Raw genomic sequence first — 21432 nt, forward strand, 5'->3', positions numbered from 1 at the left:
TTTCCAAAGTTCAGACAAAAACATTTGTTAAAATTATTCACATATTGGACTGCTTTACAGTATACAGGGAATTGTGTTTTTCTCTTCAAACACATTTTTGTCACTCGAGAAGTGGTTTTGGTAAACTGATCTGGTGTATGCGACACATAGATTGATCTTACACCTTCAACATAACATTATTCAGTCGGCATTCAGCACAAACAAAGATTCCACTTGGTTTCACATTTCACTTAATGCTTTGAAACAATTCTTCTGTATTTTTCGTGTAGTTTTTAAAAGCTCTTCTGGTAAAATACAGTTTCTGGCTATAGGATTCGCTCATTTCTTTTCTACATGGTATTACATATTGTCATGGCAACCTTAGCCTTGTTGATTTGTTGTTCTGCAGTGCTTTGACATCTTTCTGTAATATTCATAAAGTGGTGTGTTTTTCTTATTTGCCTGATACACTTCCATTAGAAATGTTAAGATGTCCCTCTCCAAAGTCTGATATACTTCTTTTGAATAAAAATAATAATGACATTTGACATTGGCAAGAGAAAGATCAGAACAATGGTAATTTTTTCCAGAGTAACATGATACTTTCTGTAACTTCATATGCTGCACCTGTGCCATGTTGTCTCACAATTCTAAAGTATGCTTTAACAATTACGTTAGTGATGTAGGCTTCCGCAGGTTGAAACCTGAGCCAAAACTCTCCAAGTCTGCAGTGCCTATCAGCTGCTTCTGGGTTCAGACCTGTTGAAAAATTTAGCAGCCGGCTTGGCTCAGTTTCCCTGCGCCTACAGGTAAGTCCAGACCGCTGTGATCGGGTTTCCACAGCTGGGTTATGGAATGTGAGGCAGAACATTGAAATCAGTCAGTATGTCTTCACATCACTAACAATCAGCCACCTCCCATCAGCAGTGGGATACTTTGCCACTATCAAACAAAGGCATATCACTTGCTAGAGTCAGCATGTATTCAGGCTTTGCTGAATGGAAAGAAAGTCATCTTTCCATCAGCACTAATATCACCTAACACAAGGAAAGGCTTTGACTGGCTTTGAAGTTTGAAAATAGATAAAAAAAAACAACAGACAGTGCTGCAGTGTGTAATGAAGGTAGATGAGCAGAGTTGTAGGACTGGAAACAAACCTCTTAATCCATCTGAGTGCAGGGATCTTGAGAGAAGTGCATCTTTCCCAGGTCAACAGGGAGCGGGTCACACAGTCAAAGCCCGGGCTGGTTCCTGTTGAGAAAAGGCCCAATGGTTTGATCAAGGTGCCACAATGAGCTACATAACACACATTTGTCTTGCGGGTCACCACATGCCACTCCATTTACAGCAGCGCAGGAGATGATGCTATTAATCTGGCAAACGATACTTGGCAGAACATGTTAATAAGCTCAAAAACCGAACACTCGACAGAACAATTAGAGGCAATGGTCTGACACAATGTTTTGCATTATACATTCAAGAGCCACTAAAGTGCTGCTAGGTGTTCTCCTGAGAAAACCAGTGTTTGTTTGGCTCCTGCTAAAATTCAGGCCAAGATGAAGCAATTTCAAATAATAGGATGGTGACAAAGAGGGATAAGAAAGGAAAGAATAAAAAATGGAGGGGGGGGGGCTTGTTGTTCTGATTATTCATGAGCCTGTGCAATCTTAATGTTCATCAAATTTTTAAGACGACTCCTCTTCAAACATTAAAAAGAAAGGGGGTGTTGTGTAAAAGTATCCTGTGGATACGTTAGACCTCCAATGGCACTATAGAGCCATTTATATATGAGTGGGCTTCTGTTTTCTTTGCCATGCCCAGGGATGTGCACACATTTCTACCAACGGCTTTACACTATTCCAGTGATCAATAGCAGGAATAGACCAAGACATGCAGCAATACACCAGCATAGGCAGGACAGACGACTACTGACAGCTGGTAGACACTGATGTAGACAATGCAGTTGTTAAACGATCAAAATAGCTTCAAAGATCGTATATGAGGAAGGAAATACATTTATCACTCTAAGACGCCAAGAAGACATTTAGGTAGGTGGCACTGATGGTTGACATAACTTTCATTTAAGTGCAACTATGGTTCAACAGTGTATCAAAGTGGTCAATTATCAACATGCATTCAATATTCATTTTTTTTTTAACTGCAAACACACATTGCTTCCAAATATCAGTTATAAGTCTAGTTGAATCTAACATATCAGTCAATCCCTGGCTGCAGATACTAATTATTCATTTATTGCTCAGTCTATAAAATATTAAAAGAAAAATATAAATCACAACTTTGCAGTGCCAAAGTTGAGATCTTGAAGCATCTGGGTTTATTTGACCAAAAGTTCAAATACTTATAAATACAGTTTACAATCAAAAGGTGTAATTTCTAAAGCTGGAATCAAACAATATTTAGCTTTGTAACAACATTTTGGTTGAAAAATTACTGAAACAATGAACTGATTTTCACAATAGGAGTAGGTGTAGCTATCAAATTGATAAATGTGCAGTCTATACAAGATAAACCTGCATTTTTATAGTGCGATAAACGTTATGAATGTGGTTTTATTAATGAGTCAGTGCAGCCCAGAGAGTGGTGACAGGCAGGGGGGTGCACTGCGGTAGCTTCAACACCAACTTTACTCCCTGTGGTCAAGCACTGCTGCTTTACTCCACTAAAATTCCATCTGTTAAATAAAGCACTTAAAGTGCTGACTGCTCTTCCTTAACGAGTGTTGCGACACTAGAGTAATAATTCTGTCTGCTGAGTGTTCAAGTGCTGCCTAGCAAAACTTGGGACACTTGTACAGATTAGCAGCAATCAGTGCACGTATAGGTACTTAAACCAAAAGTATTTTTAGCCTTTGACAGAGGCACAATTTCTGAAAGATGTAAATGAGAATAAATTTCGTCGATCAGGGTAAGTGATTAAAAGAATAACAGATTTTTATTTCCATCATCCTATGCCCATGTTAATGCAGCCAAAAAGACCCTTTCACTGATTAATATGGACAGCCAGTCTAGAATCCTGATTCACTCCTTTCATGGAAACGCACTTTGGCAAAGGGTGTTGTCTTGACAATTATGCATTTAAATGAGCAACAGCAGAATGTTTGGCAATCAAAGTAGTGCTGGATTTTTGCACGGTGTGTTTGGAAAGCAGCAAACTTGTAAAATCAATCTATCAGTGGAGTCTTGTGGCTTCTCGCACTGATAAAAATGATTAAATGAACTACAGTGCATCAAAGCATAGTATCAAAATTTCTCTATAATCCTGTGAGAACCTATGACAACAATCTGCATTTTAGTGTCTTTTAAAGCTACATTACAGATATAACCATTTCAAAAATGTATTGTGGCAGGAAGGTGCATTTCTACCAAATTTCTCAATCCAATTGAGAAAAACAAGTAAACAAATGCATGCACACATACACACATCGAGCTGATCCAGGCCGTTATAGTCTGTGGTCTGATCAAACAGCACGTCGCTTACAGGGCTTACACAGCAGCCTTCTTTCCAATGACCCTCACACCTCACCACCTGTTTCCTCCTACTCTGGCTGCACACAGCTCCAGTAACATTCACTGAGCTGGTGCAGCCTGCCAGTGTGTGGAAACTAAAGTCAAGGTGATCTGAATGATTGATAAAGAAATATTCATCAGCAAAGAAATATAACCCTTGATGAAGCTCTGTGAAGCTTTCTTTACATTAAACACATTTATATTTTCAATTCGATATGATAAATGGCAATATAAGACACAGATAGGATTTTTGTAAGATGAGAACACCTCTAATTCAAGTCTTAACCTAAATTAACTCAATGTCAAGGTGGCAGCATACTCGATCAGCCCTGCTTACCAAGTGATTGAATAGTTTTGAAAACTCCCACTTTCACTCCTTTACAGTCCTGATCCATAGCGTGTGTACAACTATTCTGATAATATTGTGAAACATAAAACATTCATATCGACCTCATTCAGTCACTGAGGAGCTTTGTGGAGGTGAGAAATTGGCCAGGGTTTGAAATTCCCTCTATTAATGTGTCTCCCATTGTTTTTATATATTTAACCCTCTGAACCCAAAGCAGTTTCTGGATATTTTTTGCCACTGTTAAACCACTGACCATGTGCTCACTTTTCACTGTAATAGTCCTGGAGCTCTATAGAAACAGCACAATCATGACTAGAAGTACAGCAACTACAAAAATGTCTTCTGTGTAGTATGACGGAGTTATAATGTCATAAACACCAACTAATGTAAATTGAATGTCACCTTTATTTGATTACTTATATTTCAAAAATAGCAAATACCTGGAATTAAAATGTACAACAATTTTCCAAGTGTCCCCAGTGGCAGGTCTATTATATGATAGATATTTTACTAATTAAATTATTTTTACAATCTCTACAAATGAGCTAATTTTCACACCACTCTGCACAAGATATATCCACCATGCTGAATGTATCCTCTAACAATGTGCTCTTCTGTATAGTATCTGAGTTATGCTGCATTCATTTTATTTCTGGTGAAGTATGTTTTATTTTGGTCTCAGTCTTTCTAATTTATGTCCCTATTCATCTCCTATCTGCTCGGCGTAAACACATCCTGCAGTTCAGCTGAATAGTCCGCCAATTCATTTATTTTTAATCATGTGAGTTTTTGAATGAGATATTTACAATAAAGTAGTTGATGAAACTTTGATTTGTCTTATTTTTCCACAACAAAGCAGCATGGCAAACGTGATGAGTTCAATGACCAATGGAGAACTGAAAGTCTGCCCTCCCTGCCCTCTGTGACTGACAGCCTTTCACACTCCCTTCAACTGTGGCCATTCTGAACAGCTGTAAACACCTCTACCTTCTACCACAGTAAAGACATGTTACACAGGAGAGTTATTTTTGAGCAAAACCTGACTCCAATGCCCTCATTTCAAGAACACACTGCCCTTGATCAATGCCCCAAACCACAAAAGGCATCTTTTTAACTAGTGCACAGGTGTTTACGAGCATCTGCTTTACTGTTAGTACAGTTCTGCCTCGTCGTTGCCATTTTATCATCAACTGATAATTAACGGGACAATCAGTTTGCAGCAATTGAGGCACAATTCCAATTTGGCTCACTAACACTTGGGAATGCAATTTAACACGCTCCACAAGACAAAAGAAGAGGCCAGGAGATGTCTCTCATCAGGAAACAGGGTGGTGATTATGGAGAACTGCAGCTTTTAATGATTTGACATTTTTAATGATGGCTGCAGGGAAGACGGGGTGAACTATTTATCAGTAAAATGCCCCTGGGAGACCATGGCCTGTGATCGTTCCCAACTCTGTGTGCTTCAGTTCAAAACATTCTCAAGCGACAAATCACAACTATTGTCCGAGTCAGAGTTGTGCATGGGCTTAGGCTGAAATAGCAACTTTCAAAGAAGCCATTAAATACCACAATAAAAGTGCATGCAGGTGTGAATGTGGAGTGAAGATGAATAACCTTGTTAGGAGCCCTAAGGTGCTTCCCCACCCCCCATCCTTGTCATGCTGAATGTAACTGACTGCTGAGCTACCATAAATAGATCCCCACACACCCAACATCAAGTACAACCCCACCTCAGCCTGAAGATTGCTTAAATTATGAACCCAAAAACTCCCAGAACATTATTTCGACCCCTTAGTGCAACTGGCAGCTAATAAAAAAGGCTGCACTGAGAATGAAAATAGCACAATTAACTGCTGAAATAAAAAGCAAGGAGAAAGAAGTTCATATCGACCAATGGTAGCATGAGGCTGTTGTTGAGCTGTCTCCTTGTTCTGTGCTACTACCAACCTTATGAAAGTGTAAGGCATTTCAGAATTACCACAACTGAAGATGTCAATAAAGTGAATGATCACCACGTGAAATTTCAGAAAGGCTGTATAATTTGTTCAGTATTTGTTCAACTGCAGTGAGCCATCAGAAACAACATGCAATCAGCACATCCATGTAGCTCACTGCTTTTAAAACAGCAGCAGTGATCCTGAGTTGTAAATGTTCTGCTTTTCTTGTCCGAGTTTGCTGCTGTGTTGCTGTGGCTAAAGAGAGTGCAACTTATCATGAGAAAAAAACAATTACTTTATTCTTTGGAACGAAAAAACAGAAAAAGCAAGAAAATATATAGATAGACACCGACCAGCTCCAACATTAAATCCACCAAAAGGTGAAGGGAAGAACATTGATCATCTCATTATTTATTACAAAGCTATGTTCTGCTTGGAAACCTTTCATCCAGGCATTCATGTGGATACTACTTTGACACATAACACCCACGTAGGCTTGAGTGATAAAACAATATAGATATCAGGGAACAGACACCTCATCAATAGCAATAAAAAAAATAATTGTTCAACAGAACATTCAGCCGTTTGACCTGAATGCATTGGATGCAATCCACCATGAAAACACAACAAAAACAGTTCAGGTTTCTTGAGAAAATTCCACACATGTTCCCTCCTTTCGCTCATAAACAGCCTATAATATCCCTTGACAATGGAGTGTGCTAGTGTGTCGGTCTCTCCACGGCTTCCATGAAAGTCTCCTGAGTCACACAAGTCTGTTGCCACTGCCTGGGCCTCTAGTCACCCCTGTATGCACCCGCAGGGATTGTACCCAAGTGAGATGATTCCTTTTTTTTTTTTTTTTTTTTTACTGTGTGGTGTTCAGTGCCGTGTTACCATTTAACTTACCTGTGTGACTTTGTAAAGTGATCAAATGCAGTAAGTTAGTTAAATTCATAACAAAGCTTTTTTGACTAGTCTTTATCAAAAAAAAATATCAATACTTATCTAGACTCACTGATATTAACCATTATACAGTGGCACCTTTCAGCTACATCACTAAGCCCTATACCCATGCAAACACTGTTCCAGACCAAACACAGCGCAGGTCAGAGCTTTTTTTGGTAACACAGAGGGGTGTTACACAATATTAACCTGGTGCTTTTAATATTGTAGCTGATAATGTTCTATATATATATATATATACACATATCTGTGCCTATTTTTCTGTTATCAGTGATGAGAACTATGCTCATTCCTTATTCCAACATAAACACATACCAGGTCTCTCACTCATTCCCAATAGGGGCACACTATAAAGTTATAACAAAGGGACAAATTTGCAGAAAGCACCAGCACACCCAACTACAAATCTTTGTCACCCGTCTCAAGAATTGGCACAAAAATGAAAACTAAAAGTTGACAGTGTAAAGCCCTGCATTTGGTACCTGCAGAGCAAGGAGGACAGAAAGTGCCTGATTCCTTGACATACTTCTCCCACTGAAACAGCCGGTGATGTGCATATTTTAACTGCATAACTGGCCATGCTTAAAAATGACTTGACACGCACTGCATGTAGGCCACGGGATGGTCCTGATGACATGGAGCTTAACTAGGAGGCATGTTAGCAGATCAAAAGTGCCATGTCATTCTAGCTGCTAAATTGCATCAATCTGCCATAGTTGTGCTTGTGGCTTCATCTGCCCCTGAGAAAATAAGTCATTAGCTACAGTCAAACATTGTGTGACTTTACTGGAATAATTAATGGCGTGCTGTGCTCAAGGACTTGACTGAGTTCTAATTAAAAATGTATAACAAAATTTGGAAAACGGGGAGGAGGGGGCAGTGGTGCAAAAAGTGTCTGATCCATTTTTGTGTTGCTTTGATCTAACCCATTTCTTTCCCAGAGCTCCAGAAACATGCAGCCTCAAAGACATTCATTTGTCCTAAACTCAAGAGAACTCAGCAATGAAGCATTGTGCCAAGTTACTTTATCCAAACAACTAAGTAATTAGTCATGAAATAAGTCTACAAGTCAACATTTCTAAATAACTCATTTAAACATTTGCTATCTTTTGTAGTACATTTTGCTTTACACACACTCTGAACAGAATACATGACCTACATAACCTTTACCTATTCATGCAAAAGTACATTATAAGAGTTCTTTAGATGGAACCTACTGCTGTGAACAAAGATCCTGGTTTCTTGCAAGGAACGCAGCAGGCAACAAAGATGCTGAATGTCAGCAAAGCCACAGGATCCCTGCGGTTTACATCTACAAGCACACAGGACAACTCAATTATTCATGTCAATTGCAGTATGGCTAAACAATTGCTGAGCTCATGGGGTGGTTGAATCTAGAGGTATGTTTAAGTCACATCAAAATAACAGGAGGAACCACTGAGTTTGAAAAATGGGTACCAAAAACAAATATCAAGAGCTATTTTTACAATGTGTTGAAAGTTCTTAAGTATACTGTGCAAAGCTGCAAAGGGGACGGAGTGTATCCCAGCATGCATTGAGTAAAGGCTAAAGGCATAGTCTGGACAGGTTCAATCACCAGTTCATTTTACTTCATGTCTTTAGAAAAAAATCCAAATCTGTACATGCCAAGGTAAGCAGCATTGCAGTAATAAAAGCAGAAAGGAAGACTGTAAGGTGGTAAACAAAGATGTAAACAATGGAGAATTTTAAAAACTAGAAAATAATGCTTATTTTATGTGGAAGGAAATGCCTTGAACACATTTGTTAGAACTCAGTTTTACAATGTAGTCCCGGTGCACAACTCTGAATGTAAACATAACAACCATGTATTTATGGATCTCTGGTTAAAAACTAATACCTAATGGTAATTCAAGACTTATTTTTTAAAAACACGATATCCCCTTACCACTACACTTACAACACAAATACAGTTGCACCTAAAAAAAAACTGGAACAATAATGCTGTACTGTATTACAATGTAAAGCATTTCACTCTTGGTTTACTAACACACTTCCTATCACATAAGTCTACTTTTTAGTGTGCTGACGTGCATGCACGATTCTCCCGTTATCTCCCATTTCTGTTTCATTACACTAACAGGAGGCTGCCATGTGTGACTGCATTTTTCCACAAACATATATACACTGGTGCATAACCTGAGGTTACCTGAGGTGATTCACTACAGTTGTGTGTATGTGGTCTCTGCCCTCACACTGACCCAGTGGTTTAAGAACACTGTTTTGCATGGCTGATTGCTGTGGCAGGAAAACAGATGAGGACAAAGGAGAGAAGGCATACAGAGAGTAGGCAGTCAAATTTTTTTCCTACACGAGCTGTACGTTGCCAAAGACATGCCATGGGCTACGTTAGAGAAAATCTCGATGGCAGATCTGTGTCATTGCTATTAAGGTTGGAAATTATAGTATCATGCAAGGCCACGCTGAGTGGCAGTAGTGTATTTAATGAATACAAGGAGGACAAAACCTCTGTCAAGAGTAATTTTCATTCATAAGAGTTTGTCGCTCAATGCAGCATATAAAGCAGAGCTTCAGTGTACCATTATAGAAACATGTGGGTGGAAGCTTCTTCCAGGAGGAGCGCTTTATACCACATCCTTCTCAGATGTGAAAGATAAACAGCCCCAGTAACTTGTCTCTCTGTACCGCTGGGAGGAACATCCATCATCTGCCTGAAGAGCTGAGTGACAATCTGATTCTCAGCAGCAACGGGCAACACTGGCTGACAAGGGCAGCAACCTACTCTGTTCTAATCAAGCACACACTGCCTGAAGGAGGGAAACTATGAGAGGTACTGGCTTCAAATGGGTGAGCATATTAGAGAAACCCTTTTGCTGGAAAAAGGGTCTCATGTCCTATCTAATAAATACTGACAGTCAGAAGCCAGTGGCACGGTGTTACCATCAGTGACTTGCCAATGACGGGGTGGGAAGTTAGAGCTTAGCCTTTCCCATGATCCCTTCCAGCAGACAAAGCCCACAAAGTGACCCATCTGCTAGCCACTGGTACCCACGACTGAACCTGGTGGGAAATGCTGATGCACTGCATACATTCCCTGCTGTTAAACAGACCTTATCAGGACAGGGCAATGAAAACGACTGGTGGATATTCTTCTTGCACACACAAACACACAACAATGGCAAAAGCGTTTGGCCAAAACCATTTAGCATGTAGCCCTGTACCTCTTAAAACAATTATTCTCCATCATTAACACTTGCACAAAATCATTTAAATTGCATTTAAGAGCAACTAAACATGAGTGGCAGCAATTTAAAACAGCAGCTCAATTGAGTGTGAGCCACTCAAGTGATTAGACTCCATTACACAGTGCAAACACAAGGCCACTGCTGGCCTTTTAAAATGACCTGCTGTCCCGTAAAGCCCAAGCCTGGCCCTGCTCAGCACCGGATTGCTCTTAATGGGATTTCACAACATTAACATTCTACTGAGTCAGCATCAGACACACTGGCTACAGTCCCCTTCTGCTGAAACAGCCCGGACTCTGAGGCTCAACTACTGCTGGGGTGTGTGTGTGTGTGTGTGTGTGTGTGTGTGTGTGTGTGTGTGTGTGTGTGTGTGTGTGTGTGTGTGTGTGTGTGTGTGTGTGTGTGTGTGTGTGTGTGTGTGTGTGTGTGTGTGTGTGTGTGTGTGTGTGTGTGTACAACCACAAGCATCTACGTTGGAGCGAGTGTGGGATGAAGGGAATTGACTGGAGTGTGGAAGGGGTGGGTATTTATCCGACGTGATCTGATTACAGCAGAATCCCTCCATTAGTTAACTATAATATGTAGATCCTCTGATAGACACAGTATGGAATAAAAACGTCTCCTGACATGATGCAGCTAACTGAAATTGTAAGTATCGTGACCCCTGCTTTTGTATTTGTATCTGAGTACAGTGCTTTTTGTGCAAACCTTTTCTGAACACATTTGATTCACATGGTGAACTGAAAGACATTATTATGGGGATTTTATGGACCAAATTATAGCATAATTGTTTAAATAAAGCAACAGCAGCTAAATGTAATAAATGATTAAGAATTTCCACAATGGGGGTGTAGATTTTAAAGAAAAACTCAACCTACAGCCATGTTAACAATAATCAATTAAATTTCACTTCAATTACTGAAAAGCAGCAGCTGCTTCTCCATATGCTGACAAAACCATTGAACCACTGACATTTGCAGAAAAGTCTGCTTGCTTATATTAGAAAGTTAAGAAACTGGGAAACACCATGTTACTTAAATTATATATTAAATAGCAAAAAGCTGAACGTTAGTAACGTCTGTGCAAAAACACTCAGCTCCCAGGCAGTCGGTGTTTAAAAATCCTAGCTTTGTGTAAGGATCTATACCAAGCGGTTTCCAGAAACCATTTTCACACCTTGTTGCTTCACAGTTCTTCTACACAACTGCCACATTTAGCAGTTAGACAGCAGAGAGGTGCGCTTCTTTTATGCAGCAAACACACCTCTGACTCCATCTCATTAAACAGCAAGAGGCTCCAACAGCAAACCTACAAGAAATTTTCAGTAAGAAATTGCATGCCCCTTATTTTCTGCTTAATTGTTTAATATATTTGAACCAGTTAAATTATGAATAGCAATGATCAATTAAGAAATAATCATTAGAATCTCCAATTCCGTAAGGTTTAGCCCTTATTGGACAATTACATCAGTATCAGTCTCAAATATCCAGCATCGTTCAGTCTATGGCACAGATAAGTCAGAAGCACCAAAGCCCCATGTCATGACTGCCTATGTGTTTCTGCTCTGGGTAGTTATTGATGAGAGAATGTGGAGAGGACATGGATCCAGCCTGGGTCTGCTATATCATTTCTGCTTCTCCATGTCAATAAGTGAATGATGGTTGCCGTCTAAAGACAGAACATGGAGGCTACAGTGAAGAAGGTTGAGCTGTTGCAGGTGCTAATCTAGTTATCAGGATTAATGTTTTCCATGCGACCACCTTCCAGAACATTACTAAAACAAGTGAGGTCCGGAGCTGAAACTATTTGTTGTGGGTATTTACATCATATTCAAGTACCTCACAACACAACCAGTGAGATTCCTAAATGGCAATCTGCATCCAAGATCACATTCTTCTGAAAATTGATCGCGTCAGACCCACATCCAACACTAGTCATTAAGGAGGATCGACTGACACAGGTTCGATTCACAGTCTGAATGGGGTTTCCATGTGTTACCACACACACTCACAAGAGATGCATGCACAAAAAACATCAGCCCCTTAGCTGGAATCTTGTGTAAATTGCACAAGCTTGGAAAAATCCAGCTATTAGGAGTGACCCGCGTCCTATTATTTGCTTCTTGTTACTTTCTGGGTGAAATAAACACGATAACGGACGCCACTGTTGGCCTCTGAATGCCACGGGCCAGGTCACATTTATGCCACCCACCCACTCGCATGGTAACAGGGAGGTCAACTGATGTCACAATGACCACAGGGTCAAAACCCAGATGGTTGGAAGAGGAGTGTAGGGGTCAACAGCCTCTCTGTGATGACAAGATATGAGCTGGCTCCCACAGCATTGCCGGGCTAATTAACAGTCAGACCATATATCACACCGACTATGATAGAGTCGTCATCGAGAAACTTCTTACATGCTGAAAGATTCCGGTTTTTGTTTACTGCGCTAGCCACAGCTGAAGATGAGACCAACAACCACAACAGTTAGCCTAGCCACCACATCAACCAGCTATGTTCTCCATCTCACCATCTGCTGTGGTCCACCCACACAAATCTCTCATAACACTTGATCTGGACAGTAGCCTGCAAATTGCCCGGGAGGGCAAAGCAGATGGTGTGGTTACAGGCAAAGCATTTAGCCTTGAATAGCAGGAAGACTTCAGATCTAATGGGCACGGAATGAAGTCAAACAGCCCTATTCCTAGTGCATCTAAGGGATTAGGCTACCTTGTTTGCTCACCTGGAATCATGTCAGCCTTTATTTAATCAAAGCAAAAAAGGGGGGGAAACTCGTCTCTGCTGCTGTCCTGATTAGTTTAAAACTCTGCAAAACACAAGCAACAGAGCCACGCACTTTCCCAGAACATTGCCAGAGATGGATTCCAAGGAAAACTCTCACTTGATTTATGGTTGAACGAGGCACAGATAAAGAAATCACTGAAGGCAGCCAACTGCTTTGCAACAGCACGCACCTCTCTTCAATGGAGAAAAACAGTGAGACAGAGTCTATATTCAAATTCCGATAGTTTAATGTTGACATTATCCACACACGTTGCATCATTACAACACAGGGTGAGTCAATTAATTCAGCACTAATGCCTTTTTAATGTCTCTGCTAACGAACGACTTCAGTAAACAAAGGCAGTTTTAATTGACTCGCACCTATTGCGGCAACACCAGTCCTAGCTGTTCAACAAGTTAGACCGTTTTAAACAAATATCATAACCGACTCCATGCAATAATACCGTGCCGAAGTTTTGAGGCAATACCAAACACTCGAAAAATACCCCTAGTTTAGGTACTTTCGGTGTGTTTGTTCGTCACGGAGCAGTGACGCACTAAATCGGCACAATATCGAGTAGACTTTGGGAAACGCTCTCGTCTACTGGCTCTACGTGAAAGGAATGTTTCGCTGTTTTCGTCGCCTCAGAAAACACAGGGAAAAAGTTTGAGAGCTCTTCTGTTTCCCTGCAGTGAAAAGCGACGAGTGACCACAGTCTGGCTGCTCTTGCGCTTGTTTTCGACACTATAACTACCGCGTACCCGGGGAAGAAAAATCAACTTACCTTACCCTACCTTCCAGAGAGCGCATCCGAGGCAGGAAGGTATCAAGGACGACCCGACGGAAGCTCTCACGACGACAAGTTTCCCTTTTCCTCAACGAAAACAGCCAGAAGAACTTAACCCGCAGAGTGACATTTAGCAGCTACGGGGAAGTCTTTCTCCCACTGAGGACAAATACCCAGATGAAGTGGGTATTTGTCGGTGTTCGCGAAGTGGAAGGACGCTGGAGCGGCAGCGGGCGGCTTTCTTTGTTCCTCCGGGCTGCAGGCTGCTCCGTGGATGTTATCGCCGTTCATGTGTCCCTGACAGCCGCTGATTGGCTGCAGGGCTGGGATCAAGGAAAGGTGACTCCCGTCAAGGTAGACACAATAACACCGCGTTTTCCCACCGCGACGTCCACAAGGAAACACACTCCTAAAAACACTGTTCTGCATTAGGCGAATTTGCATCTCATCTTCGCCTGTTTGGTTGTATTTCAACTTAATTAGCCGTGTTTTAGAGTGTTTTGTGTGTCTTTTTTTTGTGACTGAAATCTAATTTTGGTTCACCGTGGTTGAATCCCGTGCTTTTATTTTGTATGTATCATTGCTAGATTTTCCGGTAAATTCTGGGTCTTGACAGTGAGGCAGGGTGGAGGCCACTTCATGCCTTACATAGTTTTATACTGAGCATAATCACGATCTGTCTGTTGCACTTTATTTACTTGCACTTGAAGTATAAACACACACACACACACACACACACACACACACACACACACACACACACACACACACACACACACACACACACACACACACAATTTTTATTTTATTTAATTAAAAAAATAAATAACCCAAACTAATGGATTGGGGAGCCAGTTTTCCTCCATCTAATGTCACTCATCACAAAAAAAGCATTTGTTTTGCCTGTTTGCTCAGAGCTGTGACCCCACCTACAGTACAATGTAAACAGTTGCACAATTGAACACTGAGTCTTACTCAGAAAGCAGAATGGCGCTCTAATGAACAGCATGTGTCAATATTAAATCCCCCTTCAACATCCCAGTCCAATTACATGTATCTCACCTACACCAGTATCAACAGCAGATTTGAACAAGAGCGTGCAGGCTCAGTCACTAATAAAGGCCTGGATGAAATTAGGCTCATTGTGAAAAGTAGACCACTGGCTCCCTGAGCAGCTGGCCTCAAATCAATTCCAAAGAGAAGCAGAGAATTGAAGTTGATGGGTTTAACACAGCAGAGATCACTTGCTGTCAGTCTAAGGAACACAGTTGATTTTCCTCATTTCTTTTCAGTTAGTCAGGTGGGAATAGTGCAAGATTTTTTGCTAAATACACTTCAGTGTCTTACTGAAAGTTAGATGAAGAGCTCAATAAAAACTCTCTTGTCTTTCCAATAAATATAAAGCCAGGAGATTGTTAACTTAACTTAGCATATCTATCTATCTATAGGCTGTCACCCCAGACAGTAAAATGTCTGTTAGTCAGAAAGTTAGAAAGCTGATGTCAGTGAGGCAGCTTCAACTGAACATGACTCAGAGCTCCCATGCAGTGTGTGTGCATGCAGTGAATTTCTGCTGTTGTGTAAGAGCCAGCCTCGTGCACACCTATTGTCTGTGAATGAAGCTGTGAGAGTTGCCTGCTTCCCTTTCAGAGCTGACTTCAGAGAAAGCTGCCATGGCTGTTCTCACCAGCCTGCACTCAGTCCTCGCCAAGTCCTCCGACAGACACTCTGCATCAGATGTTTTCATTCTCTGCCTTTAATTATGTCATCTCTCCCACCACCCTCTGCATCCTCCAACCCCTTCCTTTTCTTTGTCCCACCATTCACCCAGCTGTCAGTCTCCATCCAGTCCTCAAGTGTCACGGCTTCGTCCTGTGGCTCTTTCTCTGTGTGGACTGGTTGTGGATCCCGTCATAATTGGATGGTGTACTGACAGTCAAGCAGTGTCACTGAATCACCGCAAGGAGTTCTGCTTGTTAGAAAATAAAGGAGAGTACGTTGTTTAGACTTGGCTGAACTTCCCTTCACTTTGCATTCACATATGGAGTGATGTGTGTGTTTCAGACCGAGATGTTTCTGAATTCACCCAATTCTATCAGCTTTTTTTAGTCCCCAGGCTGATGTACAGGTTATATTTGGTCTGCCAGTAGGAAATCAATGGTGCACCATGTATTTACAGTAGCGCCACTGGCAATGTCAGCCCACCACTTTGGTGCAGACTAAAGTAATAAGTAATAACTATTTGGAAATGAAACTGTACGGCCCAGAGGATGGATCCTATATTGATTTTGGTGATCCACTGACCTTTTCACCACTGGCAAGCCAAAGATTTTACTTCACTCTAAAATATGTCAACATCTGCTATGTTGGGCTGGCACAAAATTGCGATTCCCAGACAGTAACTCATTATTTTCCCTCTCTCACCACCTTCGGGCTGATATTTGGATTCTTAAGCAAAAAATCTCAGTAATTATTTAGACATTTTCTGCTCATCCATAGCAAGGGTTTACCCTCTAGTCTGACATTGCTGGGTGGAATCTGGAGGGTCTTGGGGTGGCAGGAATGGGAAGGTTGTCGTAATTTGGATAGAAATTCCATCTAATTAACAATTAATTTTGTGAGGAGGCACAGTGTAGAGCTGGACACTGTTTTTCACTATAAGTAAAACTTTCTGAATGAAGCAATACTGGAAGCATTGAAGAAAAAAAAAGCAGAGAACTGACCGCTGCAAACCAAGGGTGTAAGTTTACGGTAGAAATGTGTTTATGTTAAGAAACCCCAAAATTCAGACACAATGAGTAAAACATTACAGTGTCATTTCAAAATAAAAGTGCTTTGTTTTTAATGGGCCAGGGACCAGTCCATGCAACAGTGCATACAATGTGTTGGTCAAGCTTTCAGTTCATGAAATTTAATAACCAAATACCTTCAAGACTAATGAAACTATGATTAGTCTCATCTGTGTTTTGACCTTTAGGACATTAGCATGCTAAACTAAGATGCATTAACTGTGCATAAAAGATGGCCGTGGCCACTGTGACAGTATCCACTGGTTGATGGACTACCATTTTGAACCCTCAAGTTTGGTATTTATCCTTCACCATCTCTGTTTTTGAAACCATATGCAGCAATTAGGAATTGATCTGATTAACAATTTGAGGACATTACACATACTTGGTAGTAATTTGGAAATAATTAGGAAGCCACACAATAAAACATACCCTGCTTTATTATCTGTTGTCTGTCTAAAAGGCACCATAATGAACACAATGCTGTGTTGAAGAAGTTTTTAAACCAGCGTTTGACACCATACACACATTACGAAAATGACAGATAAAATGAGAATTAAGGCCATATTTCATAGACTTCTATATATTCAAACTTCTTCTAGAACCAGAGGAGTCGCCTCCTGCTGGCTGTTAGTAACAATGCAAGTTGCCTTTACTTTTTTTTAGACCCAGTATAGTAACATCCATATTAGGACAGTCATTATTATCATAGTTGACATTAACTTCAGTGTTGATGTAAAACTCGCCTTACCTTGACTTAAATAAGCAACACTGTGGCTGAGCTTTTCTACACTGGAACTGCAGTGTGGTGTTTACAGTGTCAAAATATAGATTCAGGCTTTCAGGTTTTCATTCATTAAAAAAAAAACCTAAAGAACCAATCCTGTCATTCTACAGGATGAGATTTTCTTTATCATGATCCTGCTTTAAAATCAGTTTCTGGTTAGAACATGTATAGTTAAATTATTGTAAAATTACAAAACGCCACTGTATAGCATAGAGTAGTGTTACACCGTATGAGTAGAGTCGTAGGTGAGCTGCTGTGCTCGAGCTGCAGTCAGTGGCAAGTAATGAGTAAGAGGAGGGATTATTTTCATGGAAAAATTTCCATGGAAATTGAATTATGATATGATATGGGCAGAACTGAAAGAAAAAGGAAAAACTGCCAATTATTGTGGCTTGTGGGCGTTCATGGTCAGCCCAAATGGTAGTCATGCAGTCACACCAGATGAACAGTTGAAATACCTTTTAAATATTTTCTTTTACTGTTACAAGCTGAATTTGAATTAGCTAAATCAACTGTGTTGGGTTTAATATGGGTTTACATTTAAATTTTGTGTCTTTGCAGCTATGTTACTAGTACTCCTTTGACACATTACACAGTAGAAAACCCAGATATCTCCCATTTGGAATAGCAGTTTTGAAGTTGACATGAATGTTTTTTTTCCCACTCATACGGCTCAGAATTCAGAGCTGTATGCACATTCTATAACATGAATGCAGCATATGTGCAGCCTAACAGCTTAGAGCTCCATTGCAGCTTTCCTACCCCATGCAGGTGATTATAGTAAAAATAAATGAGGGAATGAAAAGCAAGAGAAGATTAAGCTTTAGGTCCTACATCACGAATAAAGAAAACCACAACTAAGATGGAGAAAAAGCTACATATTAGTTTGGAAGGCTTAGCTGTGTCCCTTAGATCTCAGAACAAATAAGAATTAAGTACTCAGAGAAGAACAAGAGCTCAAATAGAGGCAGATTGAATGCTTTCTCTTTTTAATCCATGCACACAATGCGGTGTGTATAATGCCCCGTGCATGTCAGCCATATGCTGCAGCTGAGGTTTCTACTTCAACAGTGTGGGCTGCAGCAGATATCTGAAGCAGAAAGGGGGAGGATTGTGTGTCTGAATGTGGAACCTTGCTGCTCATGAATCCGAGCTACTGACTGCTTCACCCTCGGCTACAGCTGCAGAAGACAGACAGCTGTGTGCTGCTGCACTGTTCTGGCCTGAGCTGAACTTCATGGAGAAATCGTCTGTAGAACCACAGAGAGCCTCCAGTTACTGGACTGTCGGGGTTACACTGGGGCAATGCAAGCGAGAACAGGGACAGAAGAAGAGATTTAATGATTTAATAAAAAAAATATGCACTTTTAATGCAGTCTAGATCAAACTACGATTGTAAGATCCTGCTGTAAGACAATAAAGAGACACTACCAGTGAAAACTTTGGACACACCTTCTCATTTAATGGTTTTACTTTATTTCCACAACTATTTACATTGTAGATTCTCACTGAAGGCATCAAAACTATGAATGAACGCATGTGGAATTATGTAGTAAACAAAAAAGTGTAGTAAAAGTCAAAACATGCTTTATATTTTAGATTCTTCAAAATAGCCACCCTTTGCTTTGATGACAGCTTTTCACACTCTTGGCCTTCTCTCAATAAGCTTCATGAGGTAGTCACCTAAAATGGTTTTCACTTCACCGGTGTGCCTTGTCAAGGGTAGTTTGTGGAATTTCTTGTCTTCTTAATGGGGTTGGGACCATCAGCTGTGTTGTGCAGCAGTCAGGTTGGTACACAGCTGACCTATTTGACAACTGTTAGAATCCATGTTATGGCAAAAACCAATCAGCAAAGAGAAACGACAGTTCATCATTACTTTAAGAACTGAAGGTCAGTCAGCTCAGAAAATTGCAAAAACCCTGAATGTATCCCCAAGTACAGTCGCAAAAAACATCGAGCAATTTTGTTAATCTACATAACAGCATTAATCCTTTGAACTCTAAACTGTTTGCAGGTGTCTATTGCTCCTGTCACATTTTTACTCACAGTGGGCTCATTTTTCACTGCAACATAAAGTCCTGCACTTCTGTGGAAACAGCACAACCTTGGCTAGAAGTAGAGGCAAATCTAAACATTGCAAGGAATACAAAAAAGACTAATACCAAAGTTGACTTTCTTTGATATCCTTTACAAAAATGGAAAAAAATAAAACCGGAATCAACATGTATGACATTTCCGAGAGCAAACAAGCGTTACCTGTACTGGACAAAATATGGGCTCCACATCCTATAGATAGGCCATTTATATAGGCCAATTTCCATTTTTACAATCATTAAAGTCTGGGTGTTTTTCACACTGCTTCAATTGAATTTGGTTGTATTGTATTTCATTTATATAGCACCAATTCACAACATGTGTCATGTTATAGGATTTAACATAGTAAGGTGAAGATGTCACACATTTTAAACAGAGAATCCAACAATCCAAAGATCCTACTGGATTCCCTATGAGCAAGCCGATGAGAAGGAACTACTCTACTCATCAACCAGAGACAGATGTTGTACCATGCAGGACGTACCTTCCAACATCTTGCCTTTGTGTACCATCTTAGTCATGCTGCCTTTATTTTATTGATCAGTTAAATTTTATTACTGTATGTATGTTGGTTTTCCTCTTAATCTATGTTGTTGTCTCCTCTTTGCTCTGTGCAGCTTAGTCAAAAAGTCTCAGATTTTGTCCTGGTTGCAGCTGAGTCACTCACAGTTCCTCAGTTGTGCTGAGAAAGTTCTTTGTTTTTTTACAGGATCTGGCACAAGCAGATAATCTAACAAATTTTGGTTATTTTTCTTGACAGAACCATGATATGTTTAGGTACCATTGGAAAGTTAAGACTGTCTGTACAGTTTCCTGTGTGATTTTTGTTTTGGAACTTAAAGGATTAATCATGATGGTGGGCTTAAAGTAGTACTTTCACACATGAAAATCTGTTTTGTTCTGTCACAATAAGTGTCATATATATCTCCTTCTTCTGTAGTGTTTCAAAGCAAGACATTATTCTATGCTTTAAACAAAGAAACAACACCTTCTTCCTGTTACATATTTATACGACAAATTCAGAAGCAATAGATGGCATCAATACACTGAGAAGTTTTGCTGCCACAGCCTTAATTAGTCTGGGACTACTGCAAATGTTTATATGGAGGATGTCCCGATCAAGTTTTTTGCCCTTGATCCAATCCAAGTTATTTAACATATACTGTAGTGTCAAATGTGTTTGCTCTAAATCACATTTGAATTAATGCAGATGCCACTGAGCTGAACATCAGCAATGTCTCAGGTTTTACAGAAAAAAGGATGGATTTTAATAGAACACTAAACAAAATTTTACTTTTGAATATTTCCGCATGTATTAGGGAGTAAATCAACAAGTAACTCAAGAACATGTATTTTAATGTGGATTTAAAGGCCCCATATGCTGACTATCCATTTATTATTGTGTTTAGTGGTTGCTGTGAACTCAGAGATGTAAAATAAAAAGCCCCCTAATGTATTGATAGGCTAATTCCTCATGGTGGTGTTCATGAATGCTTCACACTCACACACTAATGGTTTGAGTGACGCGTTCTTGCATATCTGCACAATACATGAATTGTGAAATAAAATTACACTGAAGCTGAGTCTGAGGTATATATTGTTGTTGTTCTACATATCACATATGGAGGATGTATGATTCAATGGAATGGCTATTAATGGGAAAGCCTTGAATAAATTTATGAGCATGTTCCTGCCTAATAATAAAAAAAAACATATAAATTAAGCAAAATGCCACATAAATGTGCAGTGATTAAATGTTCTAATTCTGGAAAAGGACTGTCATTCCTGTGCCCATAACACCCAGAAAGGTATCTGTAACTTTTCTATGATAGGCCTATTATATAATATACAACATATGTATATTATATAAAATCCTGGTGATGAGTTGTTGTTTCAAATGTGGCTTGAAATTTCAAATTTTAGAACAGAAAGCCTCTATTTTAATTTCAGTTTATCAAAGTGTCCAAATAGCTAATAGCGTAGTTCATTTATGATAACTAATACTTATAAACTGTGACTGTATGTGACAGCTGTAAACAGCTGGAAGCAACAAACTGAACTTAAACTCTCATTAATGCTTTGTGGGAAAAAAAAAGATTACATTTATTATTGAGTTTATTCAATCTGTTGGAATTTCTGTCTTCGTCACAGAAAAGTTTTTATTTTTATGAACAATTCAGTTTGA

General features: G+C 39.9%; 1 protein-coding gene across 6 annotated transcripts in view; it reads right to left on the bottom strand.

Moving 5' to 3' along the window:
• LOC111582346 (SPRY domain-containing SOCS box protein 4) overlaps nucleotides 1-13876 on the bottom strand; it is a 48183-nt gene extending 34307 nt beyond the window's left edge. For 2 of the 6 annotated variants that reach the window (XM_023290973.3, XM_055012426.1), the window contains exons 1-2: nucleotides 13582-13876; nucleotides 1137-1230 (exon numbers count right to left, since the gene is read on the bottom strand). The gene's annotated coding sequence lies outside the window, so the exon portion shown is untranslated. Of the gene's footprint in view, nucleotides 1-1136; nucleotides 1231-13571 lie in introns of all 6 variants that reach the window. The other 4 variants (XM_023290972.3, XM_055012425.1, XM_023290971.3 and 1 more) reach the window with 2 other exon arrangements.
• Between the last annotated feature and the right edge of the window lie 7556 nt (nucleotides 13877-21432).

The sequence above is a fragment of the Amphiprion ocellaris genome, chromosome 7 (assembly GCF_022539595.1).
Source record: "Amphiprion ocellaris isolate individual 3 ecotype Okinawa chromosome 7, ASM2253959v1, whole genome shotgun sequence".
NCBI lineage: Eukaryota > Metazoa > Chordata > Actinopteri > Pomacentridae > Amphiprion > Amphiprion ocellaris.